Source organism: Hippocampus zosterae, chromosome 13 (genome assembly GCF_025434085.1).
Source record: "Hippocampus zosterae strain Florida chromosome 13, ASM2543408v3, whole genome shotgun sequence".
Classification (NCBI taxonomy): Eukaryota; Metazoa; Chordata; class Actinopteri; order Syngnathiformes; family Syngnathidae; genus Hippocampus; species Hippocampus zosterae.
In genome coordinates, this window is record NC_067463.1 from 3,190,964 (window position 1) to 3,203,265 (window position 12,302).

General features: G+C 43.9%; 1 protein-coding gene and 1 long non-coding RNA gene across 3 annotated transcripts in view; one reads left to right on the forward strand and one right to left on the reverse strand.

Moving 5' to 3' along the window:
• Positions 1-8,579, reverse strand: part of LOC127612984 (ras and Rab interactor 2-like) — a 53,212-nt gene extending 44,633 nt beyond the window's left edge. The window contains exon 1 of one of the 2 annotated variants that reach the window (XM_052083853.1): positions 8,264-8,576. The gene's annotated coding sequence lies outside the window, so the exon portion shown is untranslated. Of the gene's footprint in view, positions 1-8,263 lie in introns of both variants that reach the window. The other variant, XM_052083854.1, reaches the window with a different exon arrangement.
• Positions 8,580-9,517: 938 nt separating this feature from the next.
• Positions 9,518-10,247, forward strand: LOC127613037 (uncharacterized). Its single transcript, XR_007966050.1, has 3 exons — positions 9,518-9,648; positions 9,810-9,930; positions 10,036-10,247. It is a non-coding gene; the product is annotated as an uncharacterized LOC127613037 (long non-coding RNA).
• Positions 10,248-12,302: the final 2,055 nt, after the last annotated feature.

Sequence of the window (12,302 nt, forward strand, 5' to 3'; positions counted from 1 at the left end):
AGCAGTAGATAAAAAGCGTCCTTGGAAGCCTCGTCGGATGTGAGGGTCGGGGCGTATACACTAAGGAGGGTGACAAAGCGTCCGTGGGCCAGTGGAATTCGCCATCTCATAAGGCGTTCGGAGACACCGATTGGAGACGTTGGGATTGATCTTAGTAGGCTCTGCTTCACAGCAAAGCCGACCCCATATAGTCTTCTGTTGTCATTGGGGAGACCCTTCCAGAAGAAGGTGTAGCCACCTCCAGGCTCCGACAGAGAGCCCTCCTCATGGAAGCGGGTCTCACTCAGAGCCGCGATGTCAATGTTATACCGGCGCAGTTCTTCTGCTACCAGTGCGGTTTTTCTGGAGGGTCGATCTTCGTTGTCCAGGAGCGTACGTACGTTCCAGGTTGCTACCTTGAGAGAGGTATGTGAACTTTTCCTGTTGTTGCGGCCGCTAAAAAGGGGACTCCCGACGGGTGCGGCTACCCGTCCCGGGTTTAGTCTTGGGGCAGACATTTTTCTAGGTCACATTTTCTAGACCCTTCCTCGGAGTGAGGGAGGCAGTGCGGACCCTGAAAAGGGCTGCCTCGTCACTCGGATGCTCACCGGAGAGCGCCGCTACCCCATTTTTCCAGCAACTCAACGACGCCGACCCGAGCCGCCCACGTGCAGGGGGTGTGCTGAAGGCTTCCAGTCTAGTCATAACCTGCCCCCGTCGCCCACCTTCCCCGTCGCCGCAGGACTTTGTCAATGTTGTGATGAAGCGGGGTGAAGGGGAGGGGTGCAAATGGTGTTCGATGATGTTTTACGTGGAAGGGGCCTGAACAATGCCCAGTCCACGACTTAACCTCACTACCCTTGAGTCAGCGGCAAGGAAGAGTCCAAGACGGCTGAGGGCTGTGTGGCTGCAGTGAGCTGCCGGGTCTGCAGTCTGTCGCAGTCCGCTTCAGGAGGCCAGCTCACCTGGCCCGTTGATTTTCTGTTAGGGTTTTCTCCCTTAGCCTTTCACATTTAGTGTACCCACAAGGCAGCGGGACCAGTTTGACCCATAGCTGGGGAAGGGATTGGTGAATAATCGGGACGTATCCACATCCGTGGGCCCAGCACTCAACACCTCTGGGGCTCCCTCCTGCTCCGAGATCCCTAGCTGATCAGCTGGCATGTTGCCATTACCGTGGTGCACCTCTGGGAGGTTACGCTAGGGTCTTGTCAGGGGAGAGGCTATAGTCTTGCGCATCACCTCGACCTGTGTGATTGTCACACCGCACCACAATGTCCACCACATGACCAATTACTACTACGATGACTACTACTAGGATTAATAATAATAATAGAATTTATGTAATGCTTTTCTTGCTTCTCAAAAGAAGCAAACGGTTTGCACTACAGTAGCGTATTTACAAAACAGAAAATTAACAGTAGAGAAAGTGAGCGTGTCGGAGCCTGTGTCCATTTTGCTATTGCTACGCTTATTATGTTAGTGTATGGGTGTATGCCCACCTTGTCGCTTTTCATGCGCGTAATGTCCACCTGAGCGACATTTCTTGATCGCAAGAAGTTTTCCAAGTCCTCCTCCATTATTCTCTCCTCCTCCGAGGTCGTGTGTAGTCGCTCAAATTAGCCGCGCACGACAGTCAACATTCGCCAAGCTGACCCGGAAGTAGATCAACGCGCAGGAATAGAACACACTCCATAACTGTTGTCTGCGTTTACACGCACAATGACCCGGAAGCACGTACGATGACCCGGAAGCAAGTCAACGACCATTAAAAATAAATAAATAAAGTATTGCGAGATCTCGCAATCCTTCTTTGCGAGATCTCGCAATCCTTCTTTGCGAGATCTCGCAAAGGTTTTTTTTTCCTTCCATGTCCCCTTCGGGCTCCGTACGATGCTACCAGAGGCGTGAGATGTATGTGGATTGTGCTGGATTAAACTTGACTACCATACGTTTCTATTGGTGGCGATCTATCGCTTTACTTCCTGCTTCCGCGTAGGCGTCTTCCGCTTTCATGGCGTCACGTCCTGTTGTGAACTACGCTGAATGAATCAATAAAGTTACGTTGCATAAAGAAAATACTCTTAACTATGCATAGACATATTAACGTTACTTCAGTGTAACTTGAATACAACACTCAAATTTAGATTAGCCGTTAGTTGGGGACAGAACAAGAATATTCAAGCCAGGTGATGATATGGTACCAGCCTGCCGGGGACAAAAATTGCAAATACACTGAAGCTAGATGTTTTACATGCATATAATTATCCAAATTTTAAAAGGCAATGTATTATATATTGATCCTGTTAAATAAAAATTAAAATAAAAAGGGAAAATAAAAAGTTACACAAACACACACTCACACATACACACGCGCACACACACACGCAAACACACACACGCACACACACGCAAATAACACTCGTGCCGTGGTAATTTCCTTCTGTGCGAACTGCTTCTTCTCAATTTCCCACTCATTTTTAAGTGGCGCAGCGCACTAAAGGGTCCGACTAGAATGTTAAATCACGCAGTTTGATTCCACCTTTCGCATCGGCGACTTGGCACGACTGCGTAATCTGCGCTCACGGGGGGGGGGGGGGGTCACAGGGTGGGCCAGAATCAGTGCTACAGGGGCACTAGCCCCCCGTTGCCCCCCCCCCCCAGAACCGCCACTGCTCCTCCGCATACCATAGTCGTCTTAAAGTTAGCGTCAGTCGGATCGAAAGTGCACCAGAAGTGGTGTGAATAGGTTTCAAAATAAGAGCACAAGTCGGAAATGCAGTGTTAATGCCTTAATCTTGCATCCATCCATTATCTGAACCACTTATGCTCACGAGTTAGAGGGCATGTTGGATGTACTTCTCCATTGCCCAGGAGTAGTGATGTGTCGTTCGCGAACGAGCCGGCTCCGAGAGCCGGCTCTTTGAAGTGAACGATGGGAGCCGGCTCCCACCTCATTGGGAGCCGGCTCCTCATTGGGGAGCCAAAGGGGAGGGTTACACATGCACGCACGCACGCACACACACACACACAGACACACACACGCGCTGCAGTTTAGAGAAGGGGGAGGGGTTAGAGAAGAGACACACACAGCAGCACACTGAGCAGCACGCGAACAAGACAGACGAGGAGACGAGAGAGCTAGTTAGTGAAAAAAAAAACAACACGGTGGAAAGTGGAAAGGTGAGAGAACGGATAAGAAACGCAGTGAAATATGGACTCGTTTCAATTTAATTGATAGTTCAAAGGCAGCGTGTAGACTGTGCAAGGTTAAAATATCCCATAGATCAGGCTCCACAAATAACCTGCACAGGCACATCAGAAATATCCAACCATCAGTATAATTTGAAGAGAAAAGACAAGCAAGGGAACCAGCTATTAATGAAGGTGCTAGTGTCTCTGCAACTGTTGCTGCTACTACGATGTCACAACTGCCTAGATGTACAACCCAGAGCTCTATGAGCCACTTTATGCAAAAAGCTATAAAACCAGCAAAACGGAACACAATTGATGAGGAACTGGGTAAAATGATTGCAAATGATTTTCATCCATTTTGTGTTGGCTGTGTGTTGTCGCAACATCTGTCCCCTCAGAGAGAATCTTCTCCAAAGCAGGGCAAATATTAACAGAGAGGAGAAAGAGGATCAACCCCTCAAAGCTGAGGCACTTGGTTTTTCTTCATGCCAATCTTCGCTAAAGACAAGCTAAAACATTTACCTGGATGCTGCTTTTTTCTTTTTGTTTTACAAATTTTGAACGCTCTAAATTGTCCCTAGGTGTGAGTGTGAGTGCGTATGGTTGTTTGTTTCTGTGTGCCCTGCGATTGGCTGGCAACCGATTCAGGGTGTCCCCCGCCTACTGCCCGAAGACAGCTGGCATAGGCTCCAGCACCCCCCGCGACCCTAGTGAGGATCAACCGGCTCGGAAGATGAATGAATGAATGAATGAATTTGTTGTGTGTTATTCAAAGCTTATGTTGTTTTACTGTAAATAGTTAAAAGCTTATAAATATACACATTCAGAGATTGGAACTTTTTGACGACCTTGTTTTGTACTTTGTTTTTATTTTTGTAGCACTCCATGTTGAGTATGTTCAGAAGAATATAAAGTCATATAAATAATAAATATTTGATATAATGTCTATTTTTGCATTAGTACTTCATTTTACACATAATATTACTTTATTTTTGGTATTAAATTAATTTAAGCAACAAAAAAAACTGAGGAGCCATTTGGGAGCCGAAAGAGCCGGCTCTTTTTAGGGAGCCGATCCGAAAGAGCCGTCTCTCTAAAAGGAGCCAGAATTCCCATCACTAACCAGGAGGAGCTGAACAAGACCAAGCCCATCTGGACCAGAAACCCCGACGACATCACAAAATGACTAAAAAATGACTAAAAGTAAAAAATTTAAAGCACTGCAGCTGGTTTATCCAGTGTGTTTGTGATGAGACAAATTCAATTCTAATTCAAGAATGGCAACTTTTGGTGCTCATAAGAGCCATGTAGTATGTATGTTTTATCCATACCTCAGTGAAGGCCATACCGTCATGAAAATCTTGAAAAGCAAACATGTTTAGAATTAATATTTATACATTTCAATGAAGCATGCCAGCATTCAGACATGTATGCATTTACTTTACAAGTCATCCATCTATCCATCTTCTACCGCTTATTCGGTGCTGGGTCGTGGAGGCAGCAGCTTTAGCAGGGAAGCCCAGACTTCCCTCTCCCTAGCTACTTCTTCCAGCTCTCCCTGAGGAATCACGAGGCGTTCCCAGGCCAGCTGGGTGACATAGTCTCTCCAGCGTGTCCTGGGTCATCCTCGGGGTGTCCTCCCGGTGGGACATGCCCGGAGCACCTCACCAGGGAGGCGTTCAGGAGGCATCCAAATCAAATGCCTAAGCCACCTTATCTGGCTCCTCTCGATGTGGAGGAGAAGCGGCTCGACTCTGAGCCTATCCCGGATGACCAAGCGTCTCACCTTATCTCTAAGGGAGAGCCTGCGGAGAAAACTCGTTTTGGCCTCTTGTATCCGGGATCTCGTTCTTTCGGTCACGACCCATAGCTCGTGACCATAGATGAGGGTTGGAACGTACTGTAGATCGACCGGTAAATTGAGAGCTTCGCCCTTTGGCTTAGCTCCTTCTTTACCACGACAGACTGATACAACGTCCGCCTTTACAAGTCAATATCGCTTAATTTCAAAGGCGTGTCCAGCCCGTTTTTAAGGGTGCTGAAACATGCAAGTCACATTGACGGCTCGTCACCCAAGCGCAAGGTCATCTGGTGGCACCAAATGTGCTTGCATGCAGTAGCCATACATTTAGCTATGGCTTCAGCAAATTTGTTCTTCGTCGTGTCATCCATTTTCTTCGCTTTGAAATGATCCATAGCGGTCTGTCTGAGACAAGGGGGTGGAGTACTCACGTCAGATGTGTGTTTGGCCATTAAGTGGTATTTCAGACTCGACGTGCTATGATGACAGCTCAGTTTACAACTGCAAAACATCCAGGTAACTTTGGTCTTGTCAGTGGAACAATCTGGCAACTTTTAAAAGTAAGCTTTTAACTCTTTAAGTGTCCGTTTTCGGTATCTCGCGCTGCCATAGCTGGCAAAACAAACGTGCGTGGACCTGTGCAGCGCGCTTGTTGTTTTGTTTCCGGTTTATTTATAGAGCAACGTTTTTTATTTTATAATTTTTGCTTGCCTTCACTTTTGTCAATATGTTCTTGTATGTTCAATAAACAATAAACAAACAAAACAAATGTAACATCCGCAGTGACATGTGCCGCGTTAATCTCACGAGAAAAAATTTAATCTCGTTAAAATTCATTTAAATGAATGCCAATAAAAATGAGCTAAATTGACAGCCCATATACATACATATATATATTAGAGCTGTCAAACGATTAAAATATTTAATCAAATTAAAAATGCAACTGTCATAATTAACTCAAATGGACTAAAAAATTAATCGCGATTACTCACACATTTTTTATCGTTTCTGAATTTCCTTTTACATTTTTTGTCCCATTTCCCCCCATTTTAATGCTCTCGTCAACATGGAATCATGAATCAGTTTTGCCAAATGCAAATATTTACTGAGATAACAATTTAGATTTTCAATTTTACATGAACATTTTTCACTTGCAGCAGTTATTCACACATAATCTCTCACACAATATTACTATCCATCAACAACAGTGAAAACAATATTTTGTCACACAACAGCTTCTTTAACAGCTTTTTTTATCAAGTCAAAACAGAGCAATATAACATTATAAAGTGCACATTTAAAGTAAACTAGTACTCAGTCTGTAGTAGATTTAAACCATGGTTGCATACTTCGTTTTTCTCAAGTTTACTTTGAACACAGCAGTCTGTTTCTGTATGTTTGTTGAAGAATAACGAGACACCAGCGTTCATTATGTGCCGCTGTATTCAAAAATGCCCGCCGTACAAAAAAGCGCACGCACTTCCCCCGTGCTGCTGGGGCAAACCATTCTGAAAGGTGTGGGGGGGTTCACTCCCCCTAACACAGTCAGGCTATGTTGATTGTGTTGGTCCTTCTTGTGCGGAAGTCTCTCTACAGTTTTTGTGTAGACCTCATTTCGAATGACTACACTTGGTTCGATGACAACACTGGAGACGTTTTATTTTCGCTAGGTGGCTACCACCGGCAGACAAACACAGAGAAGCTCCACCCGCTCTATTTATATGGACGCAGAACACTGTAACCTTTCCACACAAAATAGTTCCATACAAGTATACATGGCATACATCGTATACCTGTATGATACAGGGAGAGAGAGAAGAACAGATAACTTTGGTCTTGTCAGTGGAGCAATCGGGCAACTTTTTAAAAGTAAACTTTCCATTCATAAACTCTTTTTCGGTGTCCGTTTTCGGTGTCTAGCTGCCGCGGCTGGCAAAACAGACATGGGCGTGGACTTCTGCAGCGTGCTTGTTGTTTTGTTCTGGTGTATTTATAGAGCAACGTAACATCCGCTTGTGACGTGTGCCGCGTTAATCTCGTGAGAAAAATTTTAATCCCGTTAAAATTCATTTAAATTAATGCCAATAAAAACACGCTAAACTGACAGCTCTAATATATATATATATATATATTATATATATATATACATACACACACACACACACACACACACACACACACACACACACACACACACACACACACACACAGTATATATCCATCCATCCATTTTCTGATCCGCTTTATCCTCACAAGGGTCATATCCTAGTGTTGTTACAATTCCAAAATTTAGACTTTGAAACTATTCCTGCAAGTAATTCGATAACATCACTGAAACAATACCCTGGCAAACATTTACAATATCAGAAAAGCTATGTAATTAGAACTAACAGCTAAGCAACTTCAAATTCTTATTGTATAAATTCAAAAAAATATTTAAAATGACTAATTACAATACTTTTTGAACAACTATCCATCCATCCATCCATCCATTTATCCTCACAAGGATCGCGGGGGGTGCTGGAGCCTACCCCAGCTCTCTCCGGAGGCGGGGGATACCCTGAACCGGTTGCCAGCCAATTGCAGGGCACACGGAGACAAACAACCACACTCATACCTAAGGACAATTTAAATTTTAGAGTGTTCAATCAGCCTGCCATGCATGTTTTTGGAATGTGGCAGGAAACTGGAGTAAAAACCCACGCAGGCCCGGGGAGAACATGCAAACTCCACACAGGAGGGCCGGAGCTGGAATCGAATCTGTAACCTCTGCCATACGAGGCCATCGCGGTAACCATTCCATTACCCGGCCACCCAGGTAAGTAATTCAATACCACCCCCTCCGCCCACCCCAAAAAAACAACCACAAATTCCAAAGAGACTTAAATGAGAAATCAGCGGACTTACTGATTTCCAGAGACAAGGGGCATTCGCAAAATTTTCAGACAGGTTCTGACAGGCGTGGAGTGGAACGAAAGGGAGCAGCTAAATCACGCGATGGCCACAAACATTCTTCTCAAAGACACCCGCTAAAAATGTACTTTGTGTGGTAAATAAAATATTTAAAATGAGTGTGCTCAGCTGTAATTAATGCAAACTGACATGGCTAAATTTCCTAAATGTTTAATGGCAAAGGTGCACATATTATACCCAAATCCACTGCAAGGAATGTCTCATTTTGACATCAACGTCAGAGGCTTTTTCTGAGCTTTATCCGACCGACTGTAATAAACATTGCATGATAAATGTGATTGGGCTTTATTGTGTCAACCAAAAATGTTTACTCACCTTTCCGAAGGGTCCTCAAACATCCATTTGCCCCATATTCGTCCACCAGTGCAGAATGTTTTCGGGTCCCCTCTTTTTAATACGCAGACGCCGGACGTCTGCGGAATTCACCAGATCCGTTTACACGCGCTGGCCCACACACTTGCATACTTTCCAGCAGACGTCCTCATTTTGTCTGTCGACAACAGAAGTAACAGTTGCGGTTTGTCGGTGTGCCGTCAAGATTCACGGGTGTGGTGATCCACGCGTTACTTGCACACCAAGAAAATTATGTTTTTCTCGCTCATCACCCTTCACTTTTCATCTTCAATAGATTTTTCCGATCCACGTTTTGTACTATCCTACCCTCTACTGGTGGAGGAACAGAAAGATGGCTTCAATTGTTATTTCTAAAACGCCAACTGAAATGTAAAACGAGACACAAATCGATAAATGGCTTGTGCAGGCACGGCGCCAAGATTTTTCCTCTTTAGGTGTAGAGTGCTCGACTGATATGTGTTGGGGCTGAGAAAAAAAAATACTTCACTTCCTTGAGAGGTTCTCTATAAATACTAATGAAAAGTAGAATACACACCACAAGCATGTTCGTACGGAAACGTGGAACAAAATTTTTCCCGTAATCCCACGGGGTATTGATTTCCACATGGTATTATGGTAAACATGTAATCAATACCTTCAAAGATGTTTGCTGTCATGATTCGGTTTAGGGACCAACAGGTGGCACTTGTAGGGCTCCCCCGGGAGCTGCACAGTGCACACCAGTTGGTCATTTGGTAATTACCGGTAGTTGTATAAAAGGACTCAAGACCGAACACTCGGTGTTGGGTCATTGTTGCTTCTCGCTACTGTCATGTGTATTGCTGTTTGCTAGTGATGGGTCCAGCGACACCGATGCATTGACACATGCGCCGGGCTCACAGAGCAAACCACGTGTCGATGCATGTGCTGGCTCATTACGTCACGTGATTGACACGTGAACTGCGTTGACACAGTCCAGGCTTCTAATTGACACACCGGCTGCGTTGACACAGTCCAGGCTGCTAATTGACACATCGACTGTGTTGACACAGTCCAGGCTGCTAATTGACTGCACCGGTGCAGTTTAGACTGCATCGGCTGCTTGGCACAGTACAGGCTGCGCCACTTAGTCCAGGGGGCGTCGACTCAGTGCAGAGGGCGTTGACGCAGCAAAAGCCCGCCGCGCAGTGTTTATAAGGAAGTCGTTTGGCGACACAAAGCCACCTGCCGAAACAAGCCAGACCTCACTCACGCTCGCTTGTCGAAGTTCGTGTCAGTGCAGACTTCGTGTTCGTGCCTTGCCGATTATGGAGCAGAGACGCAAATAATCCGCCGTGTGGGACCATTTTGACGTCCTGGAGAATAAGGTATTATTTATTTATTTATTCAAATCGCCTTCTGTGGCCGAGAGCCTCTCGGCGAGAGGCACTCACCGAGTGCCTCTCAGATTATTGACATGTGTTGTACCATTCTAATCCGAATACATTTCAAGGTAACTTAGTTACTTCTTATTCACATTCTATTACAGGTGAAATGTCGAATTTGCCAAGTCGAATTGTCATACACCAACAGAAGCACCTCCACCATGCTGAGGCATTATCGGGCCAAGCATGAGAATGAAGTTCGCGATACACCCAGTATTACGCCAGGTATACAAACGTTCACTCATCTTTTCACGGTTGCTATGTTGATGATTTAATTGACAATCAGTAATTATTATTGGTTGACTCTACCCTCCATGTTTGACAATCAAGGTTCCAGGAAGCAGCTGTACTGGAAGGACCAACACACTTCTTTCCCAAACCTCTCCCACCTCGCAAAGGAGTTCCTTTGTACGCCAGCCTCATCCGTCCCTTGTGAGCGTGTGTTCTCCACAGCAGGAGAAATCGCTTGTAAAAGACGCAACAGGCTGAAGTTTAAAACATTGGAGCATCTTATTTTTCTCAATAAAAATTGTGAAATAAAAGCCCAGAAGCATCCTCATTCAAATGATCTTCACATTATTTGAACAGATTGAATGTTGCAAAATGAATGCATGGATGTGAATGATATTGTATACACTTAATCATCAAATCGATGAATGACCTTATGAAAATGTTTTTGGAACAGTTGTAGATGCAAAACTGTGCTGGCAGCTACATAATAGATAATAAAAGAAAAATATCCCAAACCATGGGGATCCTCCCAAAAACTAAGGATTTGCTGAATAAGAGATCCTTGTACACCTTATACTTTTATTACTTCCATATTTGACCTATTGTGTGGGAATATGGGGAAATGCCAGTAAAACACCGTTTTAAAACTACAATACAAAGCAATCGGAACAATCACTGGCTCCAAATGGACGGAACCCACAAATCCACTGTTTATCAAATTAAACAATGAAATCTCATGACCTGAATGACTTCAAAATCGCCCAATTAATGTACAAAGCACACAATAATAACCTTTGCCAAAAGATCCAGAAGCTTTTTAAAATTCGAGAAAGTTGTCATAATTTAGGGGGTACTAATCTATACAAAAAAATCCAAAACACGAACGAACATCACACAAAGGAGTGTATGTGTAATAGGTGTAAATCTGTGGAATGATTCTGAAACGGACCAGTAAAATGAGGAACTCTCTTGCTGAGATTAAAAATGAATTCGAGAGTAGTACAAGACAACTACACAAATCAGAATTAAGCTGATAAATTCAATACACATGAAATATAGCAATACATCAGAAATACATTGATGAGATTATTTAATATATTAATGAAATGTAGCATCCATTATGAATATGAGAAAATCGACATATACATGTGCTCTAAAGAGTATGTACTGTATATACAAACCTAATGTTGTAAAAATGTATTAGTACAGCATACATAATGGTAAAAGCATTTGTTGATATTTAGACTTTCTTTCCTATTTAGAACAATGATCAATTCATATATAAGAAGGGGTAGGACTCGGGGTAGGTTTTTTGCTTCTTTCTACTCCTTTGAACACATATTTGCGATGATTACTATTTTCTTTTCCTTTTTTTATATCTTACCTTCACCTTTTGCCAATTTATTACCGAATTGTATATTTTATATGTTCAATATACAAAACAATTAGTCAGTTCAGTCTGTTAAGTGGGTTGGCTGCAGGGATCTTGTAGGTCCAGCAGGTGGCAGTGGTCAGTGACACAGTATCAGCACAGTATCAACACAGTGTGTCAGTGTGTCGACACGCCTCATGAGGCCTCATGGACCCATCACTACTGTTTGCTCTTGTTTTCTGTCATGTTTAGTTCATTGTGTTTTAGATTTAGTCAGGGTTTTTGTTTGATACTTTGGACTTTGTGTGTTTTGGATTTAGTTTTCTTTATTTTAAATGCACCCCGCTCCTCCCTCCTGCCTGCTTTTTGGGGTCCACCACCACCTCGCAATGTGACATTTGCAAGTATGTGCGAAAGTGTACTACTGTAACTATAAATACTATGGTGTGAGCAACTGAAAGACCCACAATATGCTGCCCTTGCAAACACCGGCTACAATTGTAGCACAAACACGGGAACAGGAATTGTATTGGGACAAAACATACTTGTGAACTTTTTTGTATTTTTAATTACTTACTTTATTTAAGTCAACTTACTTACTTATTGATTAAAATTAATAAATAGAGCGGGCGGCGTGGTGGACAACTTGTTAGCACATCCACCACACAGTGCAGAAAGGTCATGAATTCAAATCCAGGCTCTGGAGTTCCTCTGCTGAGTTCTCCACGCGGCTGTGTGCGCTTTCTCCAGTTGCTCTGGTTTCGTCCTACATTTCAGAAAAATGCATGGAAGGTGACTGGAACACTCTCAAATTATCCATCGGTGTGACAGTGCAGGTGAATGGTTGTTCGTTTGTGTGCCCTGGGATTGGCTGGCAACCAGTTTAGGATGTACCCCGAGACAGCTGGGATGGACCACAGCACGCTCACGACACTCATGAGGCTAAGCGGTTCACTTAATGGATGGATAAATTGCTGGGGATACTGAACGGTAG